Below are 26,618 nucleotides of genomic sequence, written 5' to 3'. Positions count from 1 at the left end.
AGCAAAACTTAGGCTTTCTAAAACATTTTTTATTTCCCTTCCTAGTGTTAATCTTCCAAAGTACCTTCTCATTTTTGCCTTCGCTAATAATTTTATCCTCATTAAAGGATATCATTGTCATCAGAGATTTTCATATGGCAGACTTGCTTCCAACTATTTGTTGAAGGGATACAAAAATGCCTTCTAGACCTCTCCCTTGTTTGACTAATGCTTCCCTGCACAGTTGAGAACCCAGGAGCTCCCCCAAATGCCAGCTCCATTACCATATTCCCAGCCAGTTTAAGCCTAACTCAGCAGCATCATTACATGGCACTGCAGTCTACAATTCAGATGCAAGTTCTTAGCCCTTGGCATGTCGCTGTTAGTAAGATCATCTCTTTCAAGGTAAAAAATAAAGCGCTGAAGAGGCACTGTAAATTTTTTAGGACATTATTTGTATCACAAAGGAATCGCTGTCACTTAGCAACTGCTGCTGACAATTGTATTTTGTGATCACAGAGTTTTAGCACTGTGGCTGGTACTTGTCTATACACTCCTGCTCCAAAAGAATCTTTGGGCATCTTGATTTTGGGTATAAAAGCCACGTCACTGCAGTGCCAGAGACTGCTTAGCTCACCATGATAGCAGGTATAAGGCCATGATTAACTGAATGATACATCCAGGTTTGGCAGGAAAGTGTATTAATGGAGTAATGTATGTAGTAATTCACCTATACACACTATTTATAAATATGTGATGGACTACTGTGATCATTACAACTCATGTTCCAAGTAAAGGTAAAAGATACAGTGAAAAACCTGACAAAAACCCTTCTGCTCTTTCCCAGGAAGCCTCTCTTGTTTATCAACAGATATTTCCCAGTGAAGGGCATGAGTTTGTCCTGATTGTACTGATCATATTGATGGTATTTAAACTGACTGCCTTGGATATCTCAGTTTTAAGAACAATCACTTAAAAAAGTATAAGTCAATTGAAAATTTGTCTCTGCAATCTAGAGCCATGGAATTTATAAAGTTCCAGCTTCCAGTCTGCTGGACTATTAGCATTAATTGCTTCCTGAGAATACTACAAACCAAGCATATTAAGATCTCTTTTCTCCTTAGTACAACCCTAACACCATCCTTATGGAAAGCTGATATAAATTTTGTTGTTCTGTAGTCAGAACTGTAAAACACTTGAATTTGAATGAATGTATTGCAAGCAATGTTCAGACTTTTAAATGTCTTTAATATTCCACGCATGTACAAATAATTTTTCCCTTTCTTTTTCCTGGTACTATAAAGCCTAAAACCAATATGTAAGATAAAAATTGTCATATAACTCTTCCACATTGATGTTAACTTTACAGAATTGTGAGGATGTGCTTAAATTTTCATCTAAAGTTGTTACATAAACCAGAATCAAAACATTATCACCCAAGTAAATTATCTTTCCTATTACATTGTACAGATATGGCTGAGAAGATAGGAAGAAAATGTCATTGTTCTGTACAAAATAAAAGAAATGGCTATTGTAGTGCTGATACATTTTATATAGATCAGTTTCTGTTTGGTTTTTATTCCCTTAAATATTCATGTTTCCATCCATATGGGAGATGAGGTAGAACTGGGAGTCCCAAAACTGACATTCCCTTTAGTGAGGAAATCACTTTTTGTCCATCTAGGCTCTCAGCACGAAATTACTGAAAGCTCAGTCATTTAAATGCACCATGTAGGGTCTGAAGTTCAATGCTGATGATAGCAGAGGTAATTAATAGTACTACTGTAATCATTATAATGTCAGATTTTTACAAATTCACTTGTGACTGTAATAATCTTGAAGGTATTAGAGGCACTTTTATGTACATGTTATGGCTTAGGAATAAAGCTGCTGATTTATTTGATTCTTATTTTACTAAATGAAAATCTGGTCTAATTAAAGAAATTTCTAAGAATTTCTGCTTCCCTTAAAGAAGAATTCAGGACAAAAACCTGGGATTTGGCCCCAAAATCTACACTTATAATTTCCAAACCCAAACTCTGGAATTTCAGATTTTCTATATTGTTTTTCTGTTCAGTGTGCCATAATCCACATAATGCTTAGGAGACAAGGGAAATGTTAGTAACCATGACTGAGATGTTGATTTGCAAGTTTGGCAGGAGTTTTTTTGTGTGCTGTTGTATATCCGCTCTAGATGGTAGAGTTAAGGAAATTAATGAGTTGATAATTACACTTCTAGAAGGTAACTGCAGCCATGGGAGGAGCCATCCTGGGCAGACAGAGCAGTAGCAGGTAATACTTACTGCAGTCACTTCCCCCAGCCTCTCTCAGTGGATTGTGTCCTCAATTCCCTGCAGTGTCCATACAGCTGGTATTAAACACTGCAGGGGGAGATCCAAACAGAAATGTTTCAGCACCTCATTAAGAAGGGATGGATCCTCAGCAGGTGTCTCTGCTTTCTCCTGGTCTGCTCTCTCAGGGTCTGCGTCCCAAACCTGGTGATCACATTTGGTTTATGGCATTGCTGAGCACTGAGGAGGCAGAGGCAGCTGGGTGTTTCACAAAAGTAGTCCCTTGCTCTTGTGTTAGAAACCCTTCCAAAATTTTATTAACTCTCCTAAAATTAAAACTAATCTACTGGAGCAGGTCTCTGGAGGTGTCTTAATTCAGCCCTCTGAATTGTGAGAACCCCATTTTGTTGTGTTGAATTTGTTGGACAGATTAAGGGTACAGATTGGTCAATCTATCTACTATCAATTCATGCTATCAATCTAAATTTCCTACTGATTGGACTGAAGTGGACTTGTGTGAGTGCTCTGTTGCAGTGAGGATAGATATTTCTAATAATCTGCAACATTTTGTTTCCAGCTGAAGCTCCAATTGTCACATATTCCCTGTGGAGTATGTTTGCATTTTCCAAACATTTGTATAGTATCCAAATTTATTTTGTATTCTATTTGTCCAATATCATTATTTATTGTTAACAAGTTAGGACCAAAATCTTATATTTCCATATGAAAAAGGAAACAGCACTTTTTGAGAAGTGAAGTATTGTATGGGGAAAAGAGGAGCCTTTGATTTGTTGTTGTGGTTTTTTTGTTGTTTTTTTTTAGCATTGTTGGATAAGCATCTGTAAATAAACTAAGTCAAACTTGGGAATGTGGATTGAGAACAGGGTGCTCTTAATCCAGTTGTAAAAAGGCTTTAGCTAAATAATACTTTGACATTATTTTAACAGGGGAATTTAGAGTGAGTCCCTTCTAGCTGTGGGATTGATTGAAACAGTTTCCCCTGAAGCATAAAGCATGTCTCAGGCCACTTTAGAAGTAAGGAGTTCTGAATTCTGAACATAAAATACTCCTCATCAAAATAAAAGTCAGTGGCAAATCCGTGGTACTTTTCCAGCTTTAATTTCTGCTACAGTTGTATTAATTTTTTTCGCCTTGCAAGGAGTTTGTTTTCTGTTAAAAAAGAGACATAATAATATCACAAACATCTGCACTGATTCAGCTGAGTGGTGCATAAAAATTCTCAAGTCAGTCATTGATTGTCAATTGCAGTGTTACTTCTATCAAAATAACAATCTTTTTTATTTAGTAGTTTCTTTGGATATGCACACAAAACAGCAACTTGGTAAGCCCCAAAGCACCCTCCCTCCAAAACTCTTTGAGGAAAACTAGGGCAAATTTTGGTCTTTCATACTTGCATTAATGAAGGTCCATAGTTCCTGCAAAAAAAAAGGACCAATCTATATCATAATTCAAAGGTTTGATTTCTATTACATTAGCATTTTATCACTCTACTGTAATAAAGATATTTATGCAAAAGGGTTCCCACCATTTCAAAAATGTGTTGCTTGCCTACAAAATACCAAGGAAGGGTCTGTCAAAGTGCTAGTTAATAAAACTTCTGAAATTCTAGGTGATTGCTACAAATGCAGATTGAGGGTATGATGGGTTACTAAGCGGGAACAAACAGGGTATGTCTAATGGGCTGACCCTCACTGCAGAACGAGCCCTTTGAAAGGAAATTGCTCTCCTGAACGAGTCAGCCTTGCTTTTCGTTAATTCCTGATGTGCTACCAAGGGATGTGGCTTCCAGCAGGCAGACTGCTCTGCAGGACAGGAAGAGATCCTTGGCTGTGGGGCTGCACACCTTCAGTGAGAGGTGGACACAGACCCGGACACAGGCTCTGGTGTCTTGTGGGAATTCAACAAGGAAGAGGGACTGGCTTCCCAATTCCAGTACCTGCATGGCAGAAATGCCCTGAGGCACCCAGATTTGCAGAAAAATTTGAGAGTGAATCAGATCAGACACAGTTACTGCAAAAGAGGAGCTTATCAGGTCCAGCCTCAGTGAGCTGGGCTTGCTGTCCTGAGCTGACTTCTTATCTGGAATCATTTTTCCCATGGCTTCCTTTGGTTTGTGGGTTTTTTCCTCATTGTTTCATCAAGTGTTCCAGTTCCCTTACCCGCACATGAGACATGTCTGTGCCATAGCTTCAGCCCTACTCCTTTGCAATCTACATTCCTAGCTTCTGAAGCACAGCCATTTCAAACACTGATCAATTTTATTCTCCCACTTCATGGGATTATTTGGACTTCTTCCATCCCAGAAAGCATACTGAATTGCTGGGATCACTGATCAATAACCAAGAAATGGAGCAGCATCTTGCAACATACTTAAAGTTGAGCTTGCACAGAAGAGACAAAAACAGTCTACGCAAAGAAAAAAAATCTAGGAGGATAATATAATATGTAAACAATAATGTAAATGTAAAATTAAAAAAAAGTAAGAAAGGTAAAGAAAATGAGATAATCACACAGAAAGGGGTGATAATCCCTACTCCATGCATTGATGCAGCCAGGCTATTCAGGATCAGGCTGCTCCACTAGACACAGCTGAGTCCTGGGTGAGGCACCAATATATCACACAGTCCATAGTAAATCCATTTACACCGAGGGCTCGGAGCAGGAATGGATTGGGTTACTCACAGGAAGGGACAGAGCTCAGTTTCCTCTTTCACCTCACAGATCCAGCAGGAGAACAGGATCAGGTGAAAAGCCTTCCAGTAACTGGGCTGCAGCCCACCAGCAGAATGCCTTTTACACTCCTGCACAGGGGACAAGGGGCAACATTGTCAAAAACTTGGAAATCTTTCACTCAGCCTTGAAAAAAAAAACCAAACAAGTCACCGTGGCAATATCAGAGTTGGCCATTGCAGAGCTTATTCCAAGCAATATTCATTCAGGACAGGAGAGAGCTAAGTCTATTAGGAGACTGTTAGTGATTTATTTGCTTTTTTTACAGAGTCATGTAGTGGGGGAAGGCAACTAATCTTGTTGGACTCCATTAAGAAAGTCTCTCCAGGCTTCAGCCAGCCTTGCATCCCCACCCGGCCTTCTCAAGCAACATGACTGGAAATCATTTGTAATGTCCCAGGCCTATTTGCATAAGCATGGAAGCAGACTTGCATTAATAATCACTGTATTAAGGGCCTAAAAAATCCTGATCACATCATTAGACGTACTCCCTGGACATTTTTTGTGCATCATAAATATCTCCTCATCACCTCCTTTGTTTCTGTCACATCCATGATAGTTTTAATTATGGTTTTATAGTACAGCTGAAGTCAGAGTGAGAAGACTTTTCTTTTAATTGGTTCTATATTTTTTTTCCAAGAAGAGAAGGAAGAGATTTAAAAGTATCTAATAGTATCTGACTTACAGAAATATTACTCTTAAACCTTCAGGGTTTAAGATACATAAAGGGAATGGGGAAGATCATAGGCAGGATTTGCATAGGAGAGGCAGGGAAGTGTGCATTCATTTTGTCATCTATTTAAGGAGACCTAGAATTATATTTCTGTACTTCTCACAACCCAGGATTACAGTTGAAAGTGTTTTGTATATCCAAAAATTTGCACTACCAAAGTGGTAAGTAGAAGTAATGGAGTTGTAGGCCAGGTGTGCCCCCCTGCACAAGTGGGAGCTTTGTCTTCTGAGAGTTGTAGGAGGTTCTGGCTTTGCTTTTGTTTTCCCAGCCCAGAGAAAGCCAGGTTTAAACTGTGAAAACCCTGGGAGGTTGGTTGCAAGCCAATGAGTACCTTTTTCCCTCATACAGTAAGAAATCAGCATTCACTAATAGATATGGTGCACTGGATTAAAAATTGCATCACTTTTTCTTTGTAGCTTTCAGTCAGATCCCACTTGACTTTTATTCCAGCAACTTCTCAGTGAAATCCAGACATCCCAACCGTACTTGTGATCCAGCAGTGCACAAGCAGCCTCACAGGACCTCACTGCCCCTTAAAAGTCTGCATGAACAACAACAAAAAGTGAGTTTGGCAACATTAAAGCAATACACTCATGAAATCCTTTGAAATGGGAATTCCAGCATAATTCAGCATGATTGTAAATGCTGTAAAATGTGTAAGCCTAAATGGCAAAGGGAATTGTATACTGTAGTTAGTGATAAATGTTCCATGCAATATACTGGGTTTAGCTGCTCCAGTTGCCCAATGCTCAGTGGAATTAAGTAGTTAAATTTATGTGCATAGTACTGAAATTGTAATGCTGAGTGTCAACCTCAGACCTATTTTTCTCCAAAGCATAATAAAAATACCAGTGGAAAAACTGTCCCAAGCCTTAGTCTGGTAAAAGGACTGCAAGTCAAGCAGAAAATGTAAAACATCTCTGGTTTTCCTGACCAACCTGTCACAGCCCAATCTGTTGTGACAGTGCAGGAGGCACAGCCTGAAAGCACCTTGGGAAAGGGGTCAGGGCTTAGGCTCCTCTCTTTTTGACAGAGATCACAGTCTCAGCACACACAGTGACTGCCTGCCTGTGCTTACAAGGTGGCTTTTTAGCAAGCCATCAAAGGCAGGGGTGGGGCACTGTGGGTTTTCTGTCTCCGGGGAGGTTCCAAGTGTCCCGCTGTCCTTTGTGGTGTGGCAGCTCTCTTGATTTCCCATGAAAGCTCTGAAAGTTCTTGTTTGTCCTTAGCGTGAAAAGGACAGTACTGACTGTAATGACCAGCCCTCGGTTTGTATTTGTGAAGGCAGGGGGTAGCTCATTACAACCACGGGTGGAAAGGAGAAGGTGAGGAAGGCTGTGTCACTGCCCTTCCTGCGGGCATGGCAGGGGAAAGTGGCCTCACCTGTCCCGCCAAATCCTTGGGATTTGCTGCATCTGAGTGCAGGGCCTTGGGAGAGCAGAGGGGGTGAGCTGTACCCGTGTGTGGCTTAGGGAATGAGGTGTACCCGTGTGTGGCTCAGGGAATGAGCTGTACCCGTGTGTGGCTCAGGGCATGAGCTGTACCCGTGTGTGGTTAATGGAATGAGCTGTACCCGTGCGTGGCTTAGGGAATGAGCTGTACCCGTGTGTGGCTCAGGGAATGAGCTGTACCCGTGTGTGGTTCAGGGAATGAGCTGTACCCGTGTGTGGCTCAGGGAATGAGCTGTACCCGTGCGTGGCTTAGGGAATGAGCTGTACCCGTGTGTGGCTTAGGGAATGAGCTGTACCCGTGTGTGGCTTAGGGAATGAGCTGTACCCGTGTGTGGTTCAGGGAATGAGCTGTACCCGTGTGTGGTTCATGGCATGAGCTGTACCCGTGTGTGGCTCAGGGAATGAGCTGTACCCGTGTGTGGCTCAGGGAATGAGCTGTACCCGTGTGTGGTTAATGGAATGAGCTGTACCCGTGTGTGGCTCAGGGAATGAGCTGTACCCGTGTGTGGTTCAGGGAATGAGCTGTACCCGTGTGTGGTTCATGGCATGAGCTGTACCCGTGTGTGGTTCAGGGCATGAGCTGTACCCGTGTGTGGTTAATCGAATGAGCTGTACCCGTGTGTGGCTCAGGGAATGAGCTGTACCCGTGTGTGGTTCAGGGAATGAGCTGTACCCGTGTGTGGTTAATGGCATGAGCTGTACCCGTGTGTGGTTAATGGAATGAGCCACAGCTGTGTGTGGTTCATGGCATGAGCTGTACCCGTGTGTGGTTAATGGAATGAGCTGTACCCGTGTGTGGCTCAGGGAATGAGCTGTACCCGTGTGTGGTTCAGGGCATGAGCTGTACCCGTGTGTGGCTCAGGGAATGAGCTGTACCCGTGTGTGGCTCAGGGAATGAGCTGTACCCGTGTGTGGTTCAGGGAATGAGCTGTACCCGTGTGTGGTTCAGGGAATGAGCTGTACCCGTGTGTGGTTAATGGCATGAGCTGTACCCGTGTGTGGCTCAGGGAATGAGCTGTACCCGTGTGTGGCTCAGGGAATGAGCTGTACCCGTGTGTGGTTAATGGAATGAGCTGTACCCGTGTGTGGTTCAGGGAATGAGCTGTACCCGTGTGTGGCTCAGGGCATGAGCTGTACCCGTGTGTGGTTAATGGCATGAGCTGTACCCGTGTGTGGCTCAGGGAATGAGCTGTACCCGTGTGTGGTTAATGGAATGAGCTGTACCCGTGTGTGGCTTAGGGAATGAGCTGTACCCGTGTGTGGTTCAGGGAATGAGCTGTACCCGTGTGTGGTTCAGGGAATGAGCTGTACCCGTGTGTGGTTAATGGAATGAGCTGTACCCGTGTGTGGCTCAGGGAATGAGCTGTACCCGTGTGTGGTTCAGGGCATGAGCTGTACCCGTGTGTGGCTCAGGGAATGAGCTGTACCCGTGTGTGGCTCAGGGAATGAGCTGTACCCGTGTGTGGCTCAGGGAATGAGCTGTACCCGTGTGTGGTTAATGGCATGAGCTGTACCCGTGTGTGGTTAATGGCATGAGCTGTACCCGTGTGTGGCTCAGGGAATGAGCTGTACCCGTGTGTGGTTAATGGAATGAGCTGTACCCGTGTGTGGCTCAGGGAATGAGCTGTACCCGTGTGTGGTTAATGGCATGAGCTGTACCCGTGTGTGGCTCAGGGAATGAGCTGTACCCGTGTGTGGTTCATGGCATGAGCTGTACCCGTGTGTGGCTCAGGGAATGAGCTGTACCCGTGTGTGGCTCAGGGAATGAGCTGTACCCGTGCGTGGTTCATGGCATGAGCTGTACCCGTGTGTGGCTCAGGGAATGAGCTGTACCGTGTGTGGTTCATGGCATGAGCTGTACCCGTGTGTGGCTCAGGGAATGAGCTGTACCCGTGTGTGGCTCAGGGCATGAGCTGTACCCGTGTGTGGTTCAGGGAATGAGCTGTACCCGTGTGTGGTTAATGGAATGAGCTGTACCCGTGTGTGGCTCAGGGAATGAGCTGTACCCGTGTGTGGTTAATGGAATGAGCTGTACCCGTGTGTGGCTCAGGGAATGAGCTGTACCCGTGTGTGGTTCAGGGAATGAGCTGTACCCGTGTGTGGTTCATGGCATGAGCTGTACCCGTGTGTGGTTCAGGGCATGAGCTGTACCCGTGTGTGGTTAATCGAATGAGCTGTACCCGTGTGTGGCTCAGGGAATGAGCTGTACCCGTGTGTGGTTCAGGGAATGAGCTGTACCCGTGTGTGGTTAATGGCATGAGCTGTACCCGTGTGTGGTTAATGGAATGAGCCACAGCTGTGTGTGGTTCATGGCATGAGCTGTACCCGTGTGTGGTTAATGGAATGAGCTGTACCCGTGTGTGGCTCAGGGAATGAGCTGTACCCGTGTGTGGTTCAGGGCATGAGCTGTACCCGTGTGTGGCTCAGGGAATGAGCTGTACCCGTGTGTGGTTCAGGGCATGAGCTGTACCCGTGTGTGGCTCAGGGAATGAGCTGTACCCGTGTGTGGTTCAGGGAATGAGCTGTACCCGTGTGTGGTTCAGGGAATGAGCTGTACCCGTGTGTGGTTAATGGCATGAGCTGTACCCGTGTGTGGCTCAGGGAATGAGCTGTACCCGTGTGTGGCTCAGGGAATGAGCTGTACCCGTGTGTGGTTAATGGAATGAGCTGTACCCGTGTGTGGTTCAGGGAATGAGCTGTACCCGTGTGTGGCTCAGGGAATGAGCTGTACCCGTGTGTGGTTAATGGCATGAGCTGTACCCGTGTGTGGCTCAGGGAATGAGCTGTACCCGTGTGTGGTTAATGGAATGAGCTGTACCCGTGTGTGGCTTAGGGAATGAGCTGTACCCGTGTGTGGTTCAGGGAATGAGCTGTACCCGTGTGTGGTTCAGGGAATGAGCTGTACCCGTGTGTGGTTAATGGAATGAGCTGTACCCGTGTGTGGCTCAGGGAATGAGCTGTACCCGTGTGTGGTTCAGGGCATGAGCTGTACCCGTGTGTGGCTCAGGGAATGAGCTGTACCCGTGTGTGGCTCAGGGAATGAGCTGTACCCGTGTGTGGTTAATGGAATGAGCTGTACCCGTGTGTGGTTAATGGCATGAGCTGTACCCGTGTGTGGCTCAGGGAATGAGCTGTACCCGTGTGTGGCTCAGGGAATGAGCTGTACCCGTGTGTGGTTAATGGCATGAGCTGTACCCGTGTGTGGTTAATGGCATGAGCTGTACCCGTGCGTGGTTCAGGGAATGAGCTGTACCGTGTGTGGTTCATGGCATGAGCTGTACCCGTGTGTGGTTAATGGCATGAGCTGTACCCGTGTGTGGTTAATGGCATGAGCTGTACCCGTGTGTGGCTCAGGGAATGAGCTGTACCCGTGTGTGGTTAATGGAATGAGCTGTACCCGTGTGTGGCTCAGGGAATGAGCTGTACCCGTGTGTGGTTAATGGCATGAGCTGTACCCGTGTGTGGCTCAGGGAATGAGCTGTACCCGTGTGTGGTTCATGGCATGAGCTGTACCCGTGTGTGGCTCAGGGAATGAGCTGTACCCGTGTGTGGCTCAGGGAATGAGCTGTACCCGTGCGTGGTTCATGGCATGAGCTGTACCCGTGCGTGGTTCAGGGAATGAGCTGTACCGTGTGTGGTTCATGGCATGAGCTGTACCCGTGTGTGGCTCAGGGAATGAGCTGTACCCGTGTGTGGCTCAGGGAATGAGCCACACCTGTGTGTGGTTAATGGAATGAGCCACACCTGTGTGTGGTTAATGGAATGAGCCACACCTGTGTGTGGTTAATGGAATGAGCCACAGCTGTGTGTGGTTAATGGAATGAGCCACACCTGTGTGTGGTTAATGGAATGAGCCACACCTGTGTGGATAGCGGTGGGGCCGTCTCAGCTGTTCCCAAGCTGTGCTGGTGAGGGCTGGGGGCACTCGGGAGTTGCCCAGCTCAGGCTGCCCTCAGAGAGGAGGTGTCCCACACGAGGCTGGAGCCATCCTGTGTGGAGCTACGTCCCCCAGGTGGAGGCTGCGAGGGTGAGTCACTGCTTACGGAATTACGTGTCTTTTTCTGTAATGTATATTAGATCAAGAGGCTCTGACGCTCCTGAGTCAGGGGCTTAAGGAGATGAAAGGTTGGAAAATGCGGAGATGACGCGAGTTGTTCTGGCTGTTTCAGGGTTTCTGGAACATGAGGTGTTGCGATGGTAGAATTGCTGGTTACGTAAGATGGGCGTGTACACTAGTCTTTGAGAGGGTTGATCTTCTTAACATGTCCCCAGTTTCTCTGCCTCTGATTGAACAGTGACTATACCTGAAAAAGTCTAGTTCTCTGTAAAGCCTGACCATGGAAACATGTGCATCATGTGTCTTAAAGCATATCTGGGGTGTTGATAACTGTATTTAGGGCCAGTGGTGCCTTGTAAAACCTGTTTATTTGGCACCACCCATTGCCCTAAGTTTGCTCCTGTACCCGAGGGACTTGCCTGAGCTTCAAGTTAACGTCTAACAAGTCTAGTTTAATAGGAACAGGCCTGGGTTATCTTGGGAACAGAACTGTAATAAATGGCACTTGTGTACTGGTTGCTGTAAGACTTCATACAGAGTGTGGGGACAGGAAGAGGCTTGCATTGCTTAACTGAAGCTTTCTGTAGTAGTCTCTTGAGTGGCTTTGGGTGGGCCCAGGGGATGCCTGTAGCCTCTGGCAGGAGCTTCAGAGATGCCAGCATCAAAATGGAGAATGTTTCCCTTTCCCTGCTGACTCCCTTTCTTGAGTTTTCTCAGAAACAATGTCTTCTTAGATCTGCTATTGCTGCATCCTGCACTTTGCTTTTACTTCTGCAGCTGGGTCATAGGGATCTCCTTTTTTTTTTTTTTTTTGTTTTTTTTTTTTTTTTTTTGTTTTTTTTTTTTTGTTGTTTTTTTTTTTTTTTTTCTCGTTAAAAATCCCCTCTCATAGTATCCTCAAATTACTGACAAATGTTTTGTTCTCCTTTGGCTAGGGCGGTCCCAAGCTGCCTTTTTTTTGCATCCTTTGCTCCTATATGTGATGCAGAGTGTTTGACTTTGTATTCTTTCTCAACCTGAAAGTGCAGTTTACATTGAAGTGCTTGAAAAGCACAAACAGCTTATTTTCTGTTTTATAAGCTAAATGAGGACTTAATTCAAGATATGCATCAAGAGTTACTGGTTCAAGTAGGCCCTGAATTTCTGTGGAAGTACATGAAATTCTTTTTCTGCTATCTCAGGGAATAAATAGGTTTGAAATGTAAGAAGTATTGGTACTTTAATGTGGGCATTCCCCCCCCCCCTTTCCCAGATTTGAAAAAATTGGAACTTTAAGTCCACTCAAAAGATTTCCTAGTACTTAAAACTGAGGATATTTATTTTTGAAATTTGAATGCTTGATTGAAACAGAAATACTTTGTTTTGATTTTACATGGTCTTTATCTCCAGCCTGAGAAAAAAAAAAAAAATTGTACATCTGTGTTAACTTGTTCAATGTGAAGTTTATTGCAAGGGTTTGAATTCCTGAATTGAAATGTGAGGTTGCTGATGGTTTGTGACCAAACTGAGAGCAGGGGCATTCTGAATAAAATAAAAAATGTTTTGTGCTGCTAGAGGCCAAATACTTAAACTTTGAGGTAGCATGAGAATTTATGTGATAGTGAATGTGACATAAGCAACAAGAAAAAAAAATAGCTTGAAAAAAGAGGGCACAGCTTGTACTGTAGCAATACAGGGAGTAGGAATAGAGGAGTCTGTTGTATATGGGAGCAGAGTGATGGATTCTGAGAGGCATCAGAAGTGCAAAGCATCTCCTGAAAGGCAAGTTTTCCTCATTTCTTCGCACTTACCCCTACTATTTTTTTCCTTGCCAAGTTTCTGCAGGGAGGTTTCAGAGTGGCTGTGCATACTTGAAAAGATTACAAAAAAAATGATCCATATTCTGCACTGACATGCACCTCCACTGACATCAAAGTGATGCCATACCTTGTGTCTCTCCTGCTCCAAGCTTTTTTAAAGAAACCCCAAACAATCAAAAACCCCATAAACTGAGGAAACATATTTGTGACTTAAGGAATTGCTGCAATTGCTGCCAAAGGGAGAAGGCAGGCTTTAGCCACAGGGAAAGTAAAAGAAAATATTAATTGAAGAGACACGTGTGGTCTCCTTTGCACTGACCTATCTGAAGCTGGTTCTGACCTACCAGACCAGGGGGTGGCTGCAGTCTCCCAGCTGCAGCTTTTGTCCTGCACCACCTTCCTGCAGCCTTTACTCAAGCCCTTTGCATAGGGGAGGTCCTCGTGCAGCAAAGCTCCTGGGCTGCTTTAGCAAATCCACCAGTCTCACTGCAGTGACTTAGTTTGAGTCAAGCCTTCGGGATTATTCTGGTGCACTGGGGTTACAGAAATAAATGGAGTTCCAACATGAGGTGCAGCCTCTCCTTCAAAATGAAAATATTTTAGTGAACAAACCTGTTTTGCATTTCACATTTCATATTATTTCTGAATAGTAGGAATGTGGGTGGTATTTTACAGCAACTATCTCAAGGAAAGTAAATATGTAAATTAAAGACCATATGCCATTGATTTTTTTTTCTGCCCTAATTCTCCCCCCCCCCCCCCCCCCCCCCCCAGTATTTTGGAGGTAGATACCTAACAAACTGTGCTGGTTTGATCAGAATAATTTTCCAAAGCATGGTTATGGGAGTCTTTTTGGGTTTTTCCTTAAGTATAAATTCTGGGTTACAGGAATACCTGTTTACCACATTAGGTAATGGCATTAGATGCAGCAGTGACAAGTTAGCAAGCATGTAATATCCTAAGGCGGATAGATTTGTGTGTTCTCCTCTAGACTGGATGTTTGTGCTGCACTCTCTAGAGACACTTTAGATCAGTAAGGACGTCTCCTCGGGGAATCACAGTGATAACTACTTTTGACAAGTAGTAATAGCAGAAGTTTGGCCCCACCATGCAGTGAAGCTGGGATTACTGCTAGTGGGCTGCAGGGGCACTGTGTTCACACATTGCTTGCTTTAGTGATGGCATGTCTGCCTTCACTCCATCTGTACTTGTGAATTCAAAATTGCCTGTTCCATCATATCAAGCAAAAAGCCTAATATTGATTTGAAGGGATCAATGGTAAGAAGCATTGTTTTAACTTACTAGTAGGCAAGATCAATTCCTTCCACAGGAAACCACTGTGTTTTATGCTGCAGTCCCAAATACAGGGGAAATTCCCAAAATCTGTGTGACTATTGATTAACATCACTCTTGGCTAATTAGATACAACTTCCCAATCCTTTCAATAGCTCAGGTAGGTGACAAGCTCCCCAGGGATGTGTATCATAATACTTCTGAGGGAACATTTGCAGTGATGATGACTCTTCCTTCGTTCCTCCTTGCTGTTGTTACTTTACTGAGCCATCAAAGGCAGTTGTTATTGCACATTGACACAGTGCTGCAGAATGGTTGATAAATCTATATTCAAGTTGTGTTTAAAATCAATATTATAGCAGTTACCATGCCAAATCAATATTTGCTGAGTTGCCAGCTCCCACTGCCTGATGCAATAATTCTTTTTCTCCCATGGAACGTGGGGACCTAATCCAGCACTCACTGAAGTCAAGACAGATTCTCATTGACCTCAGGCTTTGGATCAACCTGTGCCTGCTTTTATTTACTCCTGTTTGTCATAGGATGGTACAAGAGCTCGCTCACAACAGAAATCCTGTTCACCTGATTTCTCCATCTGATCATCATGATCGTGCCATGAGCTCTGCTGTTACCAACACCTTGGGTGGTGTTACCTTGCCACTGCTGGATGGTTGGGCTGTTTTGGTTCTCTTGTGCAGACAGTGCCTGCTTAACACCGATAAAAAGCATTTGCTCGAAAATAATCCATAAGTTTTGATGATGCAGCAGTTCAAAAACAACAGAGTTGAGACAGATCAAGTAAGACTAATTATCAAAATAGACTTGTGTAATCATCTATGCTTCCATGTTTTAATTGAACAGTGGGATATTTCTTTCGAAAAAGTGTGTTAATTGGGGTCTGCTCATGGGAAGGAGTGACTAATTGAACTGGCATGAGCCTGATAGCAGCTTTTTTCATTAAAATGTTAACTTTTTAAAATCAGTGTTACATTGCAAATATTGTCTTTCTTTCAGTTGGACTAGTCTATCTGGCACATGCCAGCTCAATTAGCAGCTTGCTTTCATGAGCAGACCCCAATTAACACAGACTTCTCTTAAAGAAGTATTCCACAATTTAAATTAGCACATTTGCATTAGAAGTAATTATACTGGTTTTGGTTGTTAGTTGTTCCTAATTTTTGTGACGATTAAATAGGCTTTAATGGAAAATGACATTTGTTGATTAATTACTGAAGTTGTAATGGATGTTTTTAGAAAATATTCAAATATGGAAGAGAGAAACTAAGACCAAAATATATCAGTGGATATCGAAGGTGGAATTTGTCATTGCTTATATGTGCTTTCAACATAAATGACATAACTTGCTAGTTATAACTAGACTGACTCCAGCTTATTTTTTAATGAATTATTTCTGTGTATTTGGCCTGGGTCTGTGTGACCTTTGAAAGCAGGATCATGTGAGGCAGCAACCAGTTAGAACACCTCAGCTCTAAGACACGGGAGCCCATGATGTTTTCTGAGTGGAAATTCCTGCAGAGGCATCAGAGGTGTGATGATGGAGGGCTAATGCAGAATTTCATATGCAGAGCAAGAACAGGAGAGCAGTGACCTGGAACTGACAAAAGCCTCTAAGCTCAGTGCTCCTGCTCTTGGAGGAGACTGTTCTCAGGGGACTCCTCGGGGCACTGTGGAAAGGGCCTTCAGGCTCTCTGTTCAAATTCTTCTTAAATATATGCTTAATCTGTAGTATGGACTCTGTGCTGTCTTTGGTTTACTTCATGTCACTTCTGAAGTCATCCTTAAAATTTGATCTATGCAATATTGCCCTGTGTATAACAATGGTTTGTTTTGTTTTTTCTTTAGAGTTAGAAATATTTCAGGTGAAAATGGCTCCTTACCATAATTTATATAAACTGTATGAAAGGTATTTTACAGTTTGCATTTAACTTGGAAGGGATCATTAATTTTAAACCAGTACCTACCTGTATGATGAGATTAAGTCTTTTTATATCTATGTAACTTCTCTTTAAGGCAGAGCTTGTGTCTTGTGGTTAGCTAGAGCATTCCTACCTGAAAGGCATCCAGTCTTTGAGGTATATTATCAACCATTTTGCTTAAGAGTGTGTTGTGATGATTTATTGCTCTCATTGGTAGGAAATTGTCATCTTATTTACCTGGACTTTTTACAGCTTGAGGTTTTGGCTTCTAAACCCTACTAATCTTTTTTTTTTTTTTTTTTTTTTAAGTGCACATCCTCTCCCAAGCTAAAACAACAACAAAAAAATCCCAACCTACAGATAGAAATACCAAAAACAACAAAAAAACCCAAAAAAGACATCCTCAAAAAAATCACCCAGAACCCCTCAGCAACTTTGCTTTTCATTATTTGGCTTTTATTGAAGCAGTGATATGGTTTCAATGTTTTAAAAATGTAGTCAGTGTTGTCCTGGTGTCCCTCTGCTCAGCTAGCAAGAGTTCTAAAGTAGACAGAAGATAAACATTTTTCTTCTGAGAGCCCCTTCTGCTGTAGTTTGACATCTTCAGCCTCTGAGGTGTTCTTACACCAAGTGTATTTATGCAGTGTAATCACAGTCCCATGCAAATCAGTCTTCTCCTAAAAACACCATTTCCCAGGGTTCCCATATATCTGATATTTGGGTTGGGGTTTTTTTGTTGTTTATAATAACTATGCTATCATAATTGGCATAAATAAACCATAAGATTTGCCAAACTTTTTTTTTTTTTTTTTTTTTTTTAAGGGGAAGATTTGGTGGGAGCAAATAAAATCAGGTTCTGCTTAAAAGCAGGTTTTTCTTAATTTTCCTCGATGTAATGGATTTGAAAAACAAGAGAATGCTTTTTCCAAGTGAAGTGTCTGCTAGGAACAGGCATCTGTGCCATGTATTACAACATCTGACAGGGAGCCTCGCTTCAGAAGTAATGCAGTCCTCTGGAGGCTTGTCCAGCAAATGTATCGTCCAAGGTCACTGTGATTCCACCTGCATGGCAAAGCTCACAGGAGCTGCCTGGTGCTGAGCCTTTGGAGGGAGGCTGGAGGCTCACAGGAGAGCTGTGGTGCTTGTAAAAAGCACAATAGCATCTCGCTTGGAAGGGCAGGAAAAAAAAAGACTAGCACACAGGGTAAATGTGCATAACAGCAGTGGAAAAATTAAAAGTTCCTTCCCAAAGAATTATCAACCTGCTTCTTGAAACAGAGAGAAATTGCTCTGTGCTGTTTCAGGGAGAATCATGAAACAGGCTGTTTAAGGAGATAAATTCCTTTTGGAGCAGGCTGTCTGGAGAATCTGCAGATGCCCCATCCTTGTTGGTACTTGAGGACGGGTTGGATGGGCTTTGAGCAACCTGGTGTAGTGGAAGGTGATGCAGAGTCTAGTAGAGTGAGCTTACAGAGCCACAGGCACATCTGAGTCCAATTATTATCCCTGAAATGGCAGTAGGGATATCACTTAATACTGTGCCAAAAGTGTGTTAAGTCCTTTAGAGCCAACAAATAAACCACAAAGCCCATGCTTAAAGGCTCTGTGGGTTGAGCCCAGGTGAGCATTTAAATGAAGCAACCTCTTTAGGTGAAGGGAGAGAAGCAGGAATTACTCATGGTAGGGAGGCCTATTTTGAAGAGTGCTTGTTCTTTTGAGGAGGTTCCCAGACGTTCTGTGTCTGTGGGCTCACCTGCTGTTCAGGACAGACTTGCTCCTGTGTTGGCTCAGCCAGCAGCTGAGTGTGCTTGGGGGCATAGTGTGAGAGAGCTCATTTTTGTGCCATCATCGCTAAGAACAGAGTACACACAGAAAAAGAGGAAAAATGATAGTTAAAAACAGTGTTCCTGAAGGAAGTGGCTGTGTGTGTTGTCAGGGGGAGGTTCCTGCTCTCAGCAAAGTGATGAAGTGTGCCACTGCAGGGGAAATGGTTCTGATCGAGAGCTCTGTGCTCCTGGGACACACTGGCAGAAGTTTTGTGTAGTGTTACCCCATTTTCTTCAACTCCCTGGTCGTGTTTCCCATGTGAGCTTTTTTGCTGCCTGTTAGCAGCAGATACAATCTTGTGCTTTGAGCAAAGGCAAAATTAAAACTTCCACCCTGCTGCTTCTCTATGAACAATTCCTGAGCTTTTCAAGTGTAATTATCATCCTATTTTTTAAGATACAGCTTGTTCTACTGAAAAATAAGCATACTATCACACTAAGCAAATCAAAAAGATTTAAACTGAGTTGGAAATACGAGATTTTTTTTTTTATATGATTATGTGTATTGGCAAGAAGCTCTGCTGTTAGAGTGCTGAAGGTGAGTTTCTGACGGAAAAAAAGGCCAGACATGATCTACTACTCTGTAGCAGGCTTTAACAAGGACACAGCTTGGATGATTGATGAGATCTTTTCCCACCTGCATAATCTGGGATTCTATAAAATAATTCCTTTGTTCAATTAGATGATAAACTAATAAATAATGTGAATTTCATCTTTTAAAGACCATAAACAGAGAAAAAGTAGGAATGATTATGACATTACCAAAGACCTGAATTGTATTTTGCTCTGGTATTAAAAATATAAATTTCTCAGCTAAATTGTTTAAGACTCACTTCATATCAGAATCATTGGAAAGTTTTCCCGAGGAAGAAAAAATAAAACTAAAAAAATGGAAGCTTTGTGCTTTTAAAGATTCCTATGGAGGGCAAAGAATGTTGCAACATAGCTTTTTCCAGCTCTACAAAAACTCTGCTGCTTGACATCCTAAACTACAAGAAATCTGAAGGTGGGGAAGAGTCCTTCCAAAAAGCCTGAACAATTTTTTGGGTTGGGTGGGGGTTTTTTTTGGGGGGGTTGTGTTTGTTTGTTTGGGTTTTTTGGGGGGAGGATGTTGTTTTTTTGGGGTTGAGGTTAGGGGTTTTTTGTTGTTGTTTTTTTTTGTGTTTTTTGGGGTGTTTTTTGGGTATTTTTTGTTTTTGTGTTTTGGGTTTTTTTTTTTTAGTCTCTGATTAATAGGTGCTATTAGAATCTTTGGTAATCTAAGGCACCTTGATGAGCAGCAAAAAGATGAGATGTTTTCACAGTCCTCAGAGACCAGGCCTAATAACCTCCTGTGATCTTGCTCAGAGGACATTTCCATGTGTTTGTTTTCCCGTTTTAGTTGCGTCTCCTCCCAGAACATGCCTGTAATCCCCCAAAGTCACAACGGCGTAAGAAACCTACCCTGAGTGGGGAGCAATATTTTGTCCTAATGATGTCAACAGCTGCCATCTAACATTTAGCCATGTAATAAGGGCAGAAATGGGCTCTTTGACACCCACGGGCAAGAATTGCTGCGTGTCTGTCTGCCGGGCAATCCATTAGCTAGCCAGAACGCTCACAGCTGGAAGCCTTTGTGAGATGGCATTTGATATCATCATTGTTAGCCTTCACATAATGCAATATTTATTACAGTAAGGGAAGAAGGGAGTATTTTTAGCTGCATCTTGAGTAACTTATCTCCATGGCAACGCTTTACTTGCCTGCCCTGTTGCTGCTATATAGAATGTTGTCACATTAATAATAAATGGAACACATCTAACACATTTGGCTGCCGATTGGCTTCCAGCCACATATTTCTCTTGTTCTAGTTGAAGGGTTTGCAAAGCTTAGGGGTCCATAAGCAAATTTCATTCATTTTGTTTCTTGGAGAAAATTGCCTTGGATTATGTTAAAGCACTCAGGAGGTTTCATCAATGTATGCATTGTGTTTGCTGGGTTGGTTTTTTTATTTTTTTTTTTAATGTTTGCTTTTGTTTCTAGTTCCACTTTGAAATGCCAAGGAATCTGTGAATAAATACAATTAGAAAAGCTAGAAACCCAGCAGCTGCGGAGTAATTTTATTTGACTTACATTTGTACGGATAAGAAAATGACATTTTTAAAATTGCTTATGAGGAACCCCTGTGACGTGTTTTTTGAACAACAATGCCTCCGTTTCATGGGGAAGTTAAAACGAGCAGGTCTCCAAGTGAGATTCTAGAACTGCTGATCACTTCCCCATGCAAACAAAAAAAGCACTTGCAAGCACCCAGCCCTCATTTGTTGTCTAAATATATCAATGGCAAATTTGGTAAATGCTTGTTAGAGTGGTGAAGAAATAGACGAAAGTACATTAGATTTCAGTTTTTATTGGACGTAGTTTTTTCCTAGAGATTATAACACTAGTGAACAATACAGTGCAACTAGCTTTGAAGTTTGTATGTTAAGGCTTAAATACTCCCTGCTTGGCCTGAGGAACCATTTGGAGCCTATTTAAAAGGTACTCCACAGGTATTTATATCTGGGTGTTTGAGCCTCTTTTTTTTTTTTTCCTCCCTTTTCTCCCTTGTCAACTCTTATTTCCAAATCTGCAAAAAAAAGAGGAGCAAAGACTTAAAGCTATGTTATGGATTTATTACATGAAAGTTGATCTTTCTGCAGTCCACCATTATTTGATTAACATATCTAATGAGGCATGTGTGTGCACAGAAGTAATTCCCATAGGAATCTTTATGAAACACCTCTTACACTTTGGTTTATGTTAATAATATGTTGCCAGTGATACCTGATGGATCAAGGAGTGTGTACTGTTGCTGCATCTTCCAGCTATCCTCCTTTTCTAAACTCCAAGACTAAATAAAAACAAGCTGCCTGTTCTTGCAGCAGCTTGTTTAGCTTTTCAAAACAAATACTCTGCTTTAAGTTCATAAAATAGTATTTAAAAAGGAGAGAACATAATTTAACAATTATTAGGTTCTCATATGAGAATTTCAATCACATACACGCTGTTGTGTCCCCCAGAATTTATAAATAGGAGAAAATCATAGTTCATGTGAGTTTTTGACTGCTACTCAGAAACTGAGAGTTTCTAAAACCCTGATACAAAATATTCAGTAACATTCCCTGAGAACGCAGTTACTGACCTCTGAGCCTTGAGTTAGTCTCTACTTCATGATGCCAAACTTTGTAAAAGGTTTTTTACTTAGCCCCCAAAAAGCAAAACAATTTCTTTCTGAGAGTTTTTACTGTACAATGTTGAAAGTGGCAGCATTTCCTTTATTATTGTTTCTAGACAGCCACAGTTTCCTCAAGGAAGCAGCTGGTAGCACTTCCTTGCAGTGACCTCAAGCAGTCCTGAAACTCAAAGTCAGTAAATAATCTTGCACTGCTGCTATTTTTGTGTGTCCAGGCCTGCTTTTAACAAGTGATAGGTAATTCAGGGTGAGTTGTATCGAGCTGGTGGCTCCCTGGCAGTGCTGCCTGCCGAGGTGAGAGAAACACCTTGTGCTGTGCAGGACCCACTGCTTCTCAACTGTGGGGGGCCCTGTTTGATACAGAGCCCCACCCCTGGGGTGTCAGACATTCCTGCATGTTCATCTTGAACTGGAACTCGCTTGACATCCGTTGGAAGGCCAAAAAAAAATGCATCAACCTAGGAAAAGAGTATCTCCTCCCTGCTGCAGCAGGTCGCTTTACAGGCTAGGTGTGCTTCTGGACTCTCATTTAAATGAGGGACTTTGGGCCAGGCACTGTGGTGGGTGAGAGACAGGCAAAAAATTTTGCAGGATGTTCATCTCTCCCGAGCAGCTGGAATCCAGACTTCTGGGTTGCTACATTTAGCATAGCAGAAAGACATGCCATTAATTAAGGAAATTTTCCAAGTGCGATGGAGGTGAAACTTACATATATAATTGCTATCAAGGTGATTACGCTTTAATTCATGGCTCATCTCTGCTTGAGACAAATGTACAGTTAAGAAAAAAAAGTTTCTATAATTAATCTATAAGGGATTGATTTCAAGAAAAGAAAAAAAAAAGCGTCCACTGCTGTGCTTAAGGTTTGTATTTGTGATACTTATTGGAAAGCGCTAAAATTTTAAGGAACGCACACAAATTTTAAACAAAGCAGTCTGTTGCTGAGGACTCCTGTTGTAAGAGATTTGCACCTGACTTCAGTGAAGTGGGGAGGCATTCTGACCTCAGTGAGCAATTTTGGTGCAGGCTGTGTTTCCATCTCACTGCTACCCCTTTGTCTAATCTTGCACGGGCACACATTCTTGCTGTGTGGTTTGAAACAGGGCAGAGAGTGCTGTGTTGTGGAGCTCACCATTTGCCTGCACTGAATGTAGGAAAAAAATACGTATCCTATTTCACTGTTTTATGAATATTTCATATTCAACTCCGCCCTTTCTGAGAATTCTAGATGTTGAAAGAGCTTGGAGCATAGCTGTTCCTTTCAACTGTGATGCTACATACTGCCCTCATTTTACTTGCTGCTTCTTTGCTTTTGTTCTTTCCAAAGTGTGACAGCTGAAAATGCTGACTGAAAGTCAGATCCCCAACCTAAGCACAGGAGCTATAAAACTGAAATCACTTGGTCCTTTTTGTTCAGCAGGTCCTCTGTTGTCTGTGCAATCCTACAGGTTTGGAGGAATTATGTCGGATTGTCCCTGTGACGCGTGCATTCAATGCATTCCTGGAGGTGGGAAACACAATCCTAGAGCAAGCTGATGACCACCCTGGCTTTCCAGGCTTTGACTGGCTCAGGTCAAAATGAGCAATATCACTAAATATGTTTTTCTACCAGCTTGAGGGCACCATTTTTACTCTTTTAACTTTCCTTTTAGAGCTACTTTTGATCAGGAATCTAATGAACTAGTTTAGCTCATTAGGAAGAAAGGGACAGCTCTGCCTCAGAAATAGTCATTAATTTGAAAAGCTGGGGAGGGTTCCAAGGCTGCTTTTGTGATCTCCCGTTTTCCTGTGGTGTCTTCCAGAGCAGAAACTCAGTCCCAGTAAAAGCAGCCAGTAAAACACTGAACCAGTACCAGAGACACATGCGTTCTTTGTGGTGAGATAAGCATCCTTGAGCCTCCCACAATGGGATTATCTTCCACCTGCTCACTCGCTGTACACCTGTCCCAGATTGGCACTGCTTTTGGCTGCAGTACAGTTGATTCTCAGTTTTGAGGCCAGATTTGTTCTTACAGTTATTTCCCTGGCACTGAATGAAAACTGTTTCCTGTGCTCAGCTAAATAAGGAGTCCAGGTGTGCCGTGTTTGTCAGCCTTTCCGTGGTGTAATGCTAATCTTTACTCCACATAAAAAGCTTTCACAGACTGTTTAATAACCCTGTGGCTACCTGCCCCTGGTGAGGAGCAGGGGATAGTCCAGGCCTCTGGACACAGGTTTCACAGTGGATTTAATTGACGCTTGTGGCACAGGTGTCAATGTAATTGGAATAATGATACATGAGGGGTACCCAGAGGGTTCAGCCAGCTGTCAGACAGATGTTTCTGCTGGAGTGCATGGCAGCCTGTCATTGGGTCATAGGTGGGGGTCCAGCCTGACCCATGTGGGAGATGGGATTCAGGCTGTTTTCAAAATAATAATCAAAACAAGAAGGGAAAAACCTAAAACAGAGGTCTTCTCCTACCCACACCCCCAAAATAAAGACACCAACCACCCCACATCCAAGCTTTGCAGCTCCTAATATAGCAAGGGCTGCTTTTTTCCCATGTTATATCTGTGTATTTGGACTAAACTGATTATTCCAGTGCTTCATCTTGCTCCCTCTGCATGTATTTTGATATGTCTGTGTATATATTTATGTGTATTACACTTCATAAAAATACGTGAGCAGTGATTATTAATTGATTCCCTCTCAGTTCTTTTTTCAACAAAGAGTTGCAAATCCACATAAATACGGATTTTGAGTATTTTATTGAATCCTAGTGTGTATATGTCTAGACCTTTTAAAATTAGAATGCCTGATACATGCACAGTCACTTTAACCGCAAACATGAGGGGTACAAATGTGTCCCCTTGACAGATGACAAGAGGCACATCTGGAATGTCTTAACACAGACAATGGGTTGTGTCCTTAGGAGAGTGTAATTGTGCACTAAGCTGCTGGGTTAGGGTCTGAGCTAGGAAGAGCACTTAGCTACATGATTAACTGTAAGGATGTGGTTACAGCTTTTGTGGGACTAATCACATTACTAAAATGATACTTTTGCATTTTTCTGTGCTTGTCATACTCTGTTTGACTGGGAGTTTACATCCTCTGTAAGTCAAGGACAGTTACACAGACGTTGAAGGAGTGAATGGTGTCTTCCTGCAGTGATTTAGGCAGACAGTGTGACAAAACAATGTTGTTAAGTCAGACTTCAATCTTAATTCATTCCAAGAGTTTGTTTCCTCGGTTATTGCGAGATTTTTCATTTCTGTTTGTCTGTGGAATATACAGAGACAAATAGATACCGGATGCCTTGAGTAATCTTTAGCTACACTAAAGAACACAGAAATAAAGTAAGTTTGTACTCATCTAGATGAATACTGGCTGATCTGAACACGTGCTATAACCAATGAACTTCTTGCTAATTACCCTTTGCTTTGTCTTGAATGTGTGACTAAGAGGAAAGCCAAACACCAGCTCAGACTTATTTCTTGCTTTCCAAAAGGCTCAGCTCATGAAGCTGGTCCTTCACGTTTCAATATGATTTTAAAAACCCAAATGTTTCCTAGTGCTTGCTATTAAGTCTGATTTGCAAGAGCCTTTCAAACAGGCTCTTTTTCTGAACTTATTTCCTCATTTTGATCTTGAATTAGGAGCATTTAACTTATTCATTTTGTCTACTATATCCTGTACGCTTTCTTGAAATTATTCTAACTACTCTGATATGTTCAGAACAAAGAATTCATTGCAGGTGGAAATGTTCATTCACTTCAGGGTCATTTACCTCTCTTCTGCGAGAAATGGAAGTGGAGGAGCACCTCAATAGAATCTCATCTTTATTATATTAGAGCCATTTCTTGATGTGATGAGGTTGCCTGTGGAGCAGTGGGTGTGTCTTATCAAAATCTAACCAGAATTTAGGTGTCTTGCTCTTGGATCAATAGGTTAGTACTTAGACATCAGTTTAGTTTTAGTACTAACAGTTTAGCTAGTACTTAGACATCACCAAAAGCTTAGTGAGCTCAGTTTTCTCTGTGGGCCCATCTGCTCTTTCAGATCTGACCTTCCCTCTTCAGAGTCCCACCTTCAGCATCTGGATTCCTGAAGGGCCTGGGGAATGCTGCTTGGGAAGGTGGTGTTTTGACCTCTGAGGCAGCATAACTGAGGTTCTGATTAATAAATCCCTTGGGGTGAATTAAAGTGAAATGGCAGTAATGACCGGTGTATACATGAGGCAGGTTTATTTTAAAACAATTTAATCGCAGTGGAGAGCAGGTATGGTCACAGAGTTGCCCTGCTGGGGTGGGAGCCCGTGAAACAAAGGGTTTGTCAGCTTATATACATTCAAGTTATCATGGCAATACCTAAATCCCTCCTCGGAAGATAACCTGTTTCTAATTCACCATCATAAGTCTTATGGAAAAATTGTATTGCTGAAACTGATAAATTATTAATTACTCAAGCTTCCTGATAAGAGCTATAAATTCTCAACGTGTGAATGTGTTTGTCTGGCAGAGACATGGAGAAAAGTCAGCTAATTCTGTAACTGACTTTATCTAATCTTAGCCTGACCTGGTGTAGATCAGTGAGGTCTGAATGAGCTCTCCCCACCCTTCACAGCAATAGTGAATAAATCTGTTCTGTGGAAATCTTCACTGAACTTTCGCTGTCATGTGTCTGCCATGACCCCCTGTGACATCAGAGGGCACAAACTGCATCACTGAGGATGCAGCAGGAGAGGAGCAATTAAAAGAACAAACATGGACTAATTGGACAACTTAATTCACATTCTTTAAAGGCTACAAATGAAATAACTATGATGCACAATCAGAGAACCTCTATATATAAACATTCATAAGCTATTTCCATGGTTACTTTACTGTCACAGAGGTGCTGGAAAAGTAAATCCCTACCTAAAAAGCATGCAGGAAGGTGTTTAGTTCCTGCTTTTGCTTCGTTCTTGCTTAATACAGCTTTGTTATTGGTGCTCTTCTACTGAACTCCACTGTATCTGCTTCTTACAAATGGGAGCTGTGTGTGGCCTCAGCAGAAGACAACAGCCTCAGGTCTGATGCTCTTGGCCATGTACACGCTCTCAACACCACTCTTGTCCTTTGTCACATTCCATTCTCACGTTGTGACCCTTGGGGTGTTGAGTGTGGTCACAGATTTCTCCAACACACTTGAGCAGCTGTGAAAGGGAAATAGAGCTGTGGCTCATTGGATATTAGTACTCTGTGAAAGACCTTTGGCTGTTCTTCAGATGACACTGTGTAATTAGAATCGTGTCAGTAAAAGGAGGTC

At 42.6% G+C, this 26,618-nt stretch overlaps 1 long non-coding RNA gene across 1 annotated transcript in view; it reads left to right on the top strand.

Moving 5' to 3' along the window:
* Window positions 1-6,603, top strand: part of LOC136363820 (uncharacterized) — an 82,835-nt gene extending 76,232 nt beyond the window's left edge. Inside the window, exons 3-4 of the long non-coding RNA XR_010744058.1 lie at window positions 2,219-2,271; window positions 6,205-6,603. This is a non-coding gene — a long non-coding RNA (uncharacterized lncRNA). The remainder of the gene's footprint in view (window positions 1-2,218; window positions 2,272-6,204) is intronic.
* Window positions 6,604-26,618: the final 20,015 nt, after the last annotated feature.

The sequence above is a fragment of the Sylvia atricapilla genome, chromosome 7, assembly GCF_009819655.1.
Source record: "Sylvia atricapilla isolate bSylAtr1 chromosome 7, bSylAtr1.pri, whole genome shotgun sequence".
Classification (NCBI taxonomy): Eukaryota; Metazoa; Chordata; class Aves; order Passeriformes; family Sylviidae; genus Sylvia; species Sylvia atricapilla.
The sequence above is the reverse complement of the archived record's forward strand: the minus strand, read 5'-3'. Positions and strand labels throughout refer to the sequence as shown.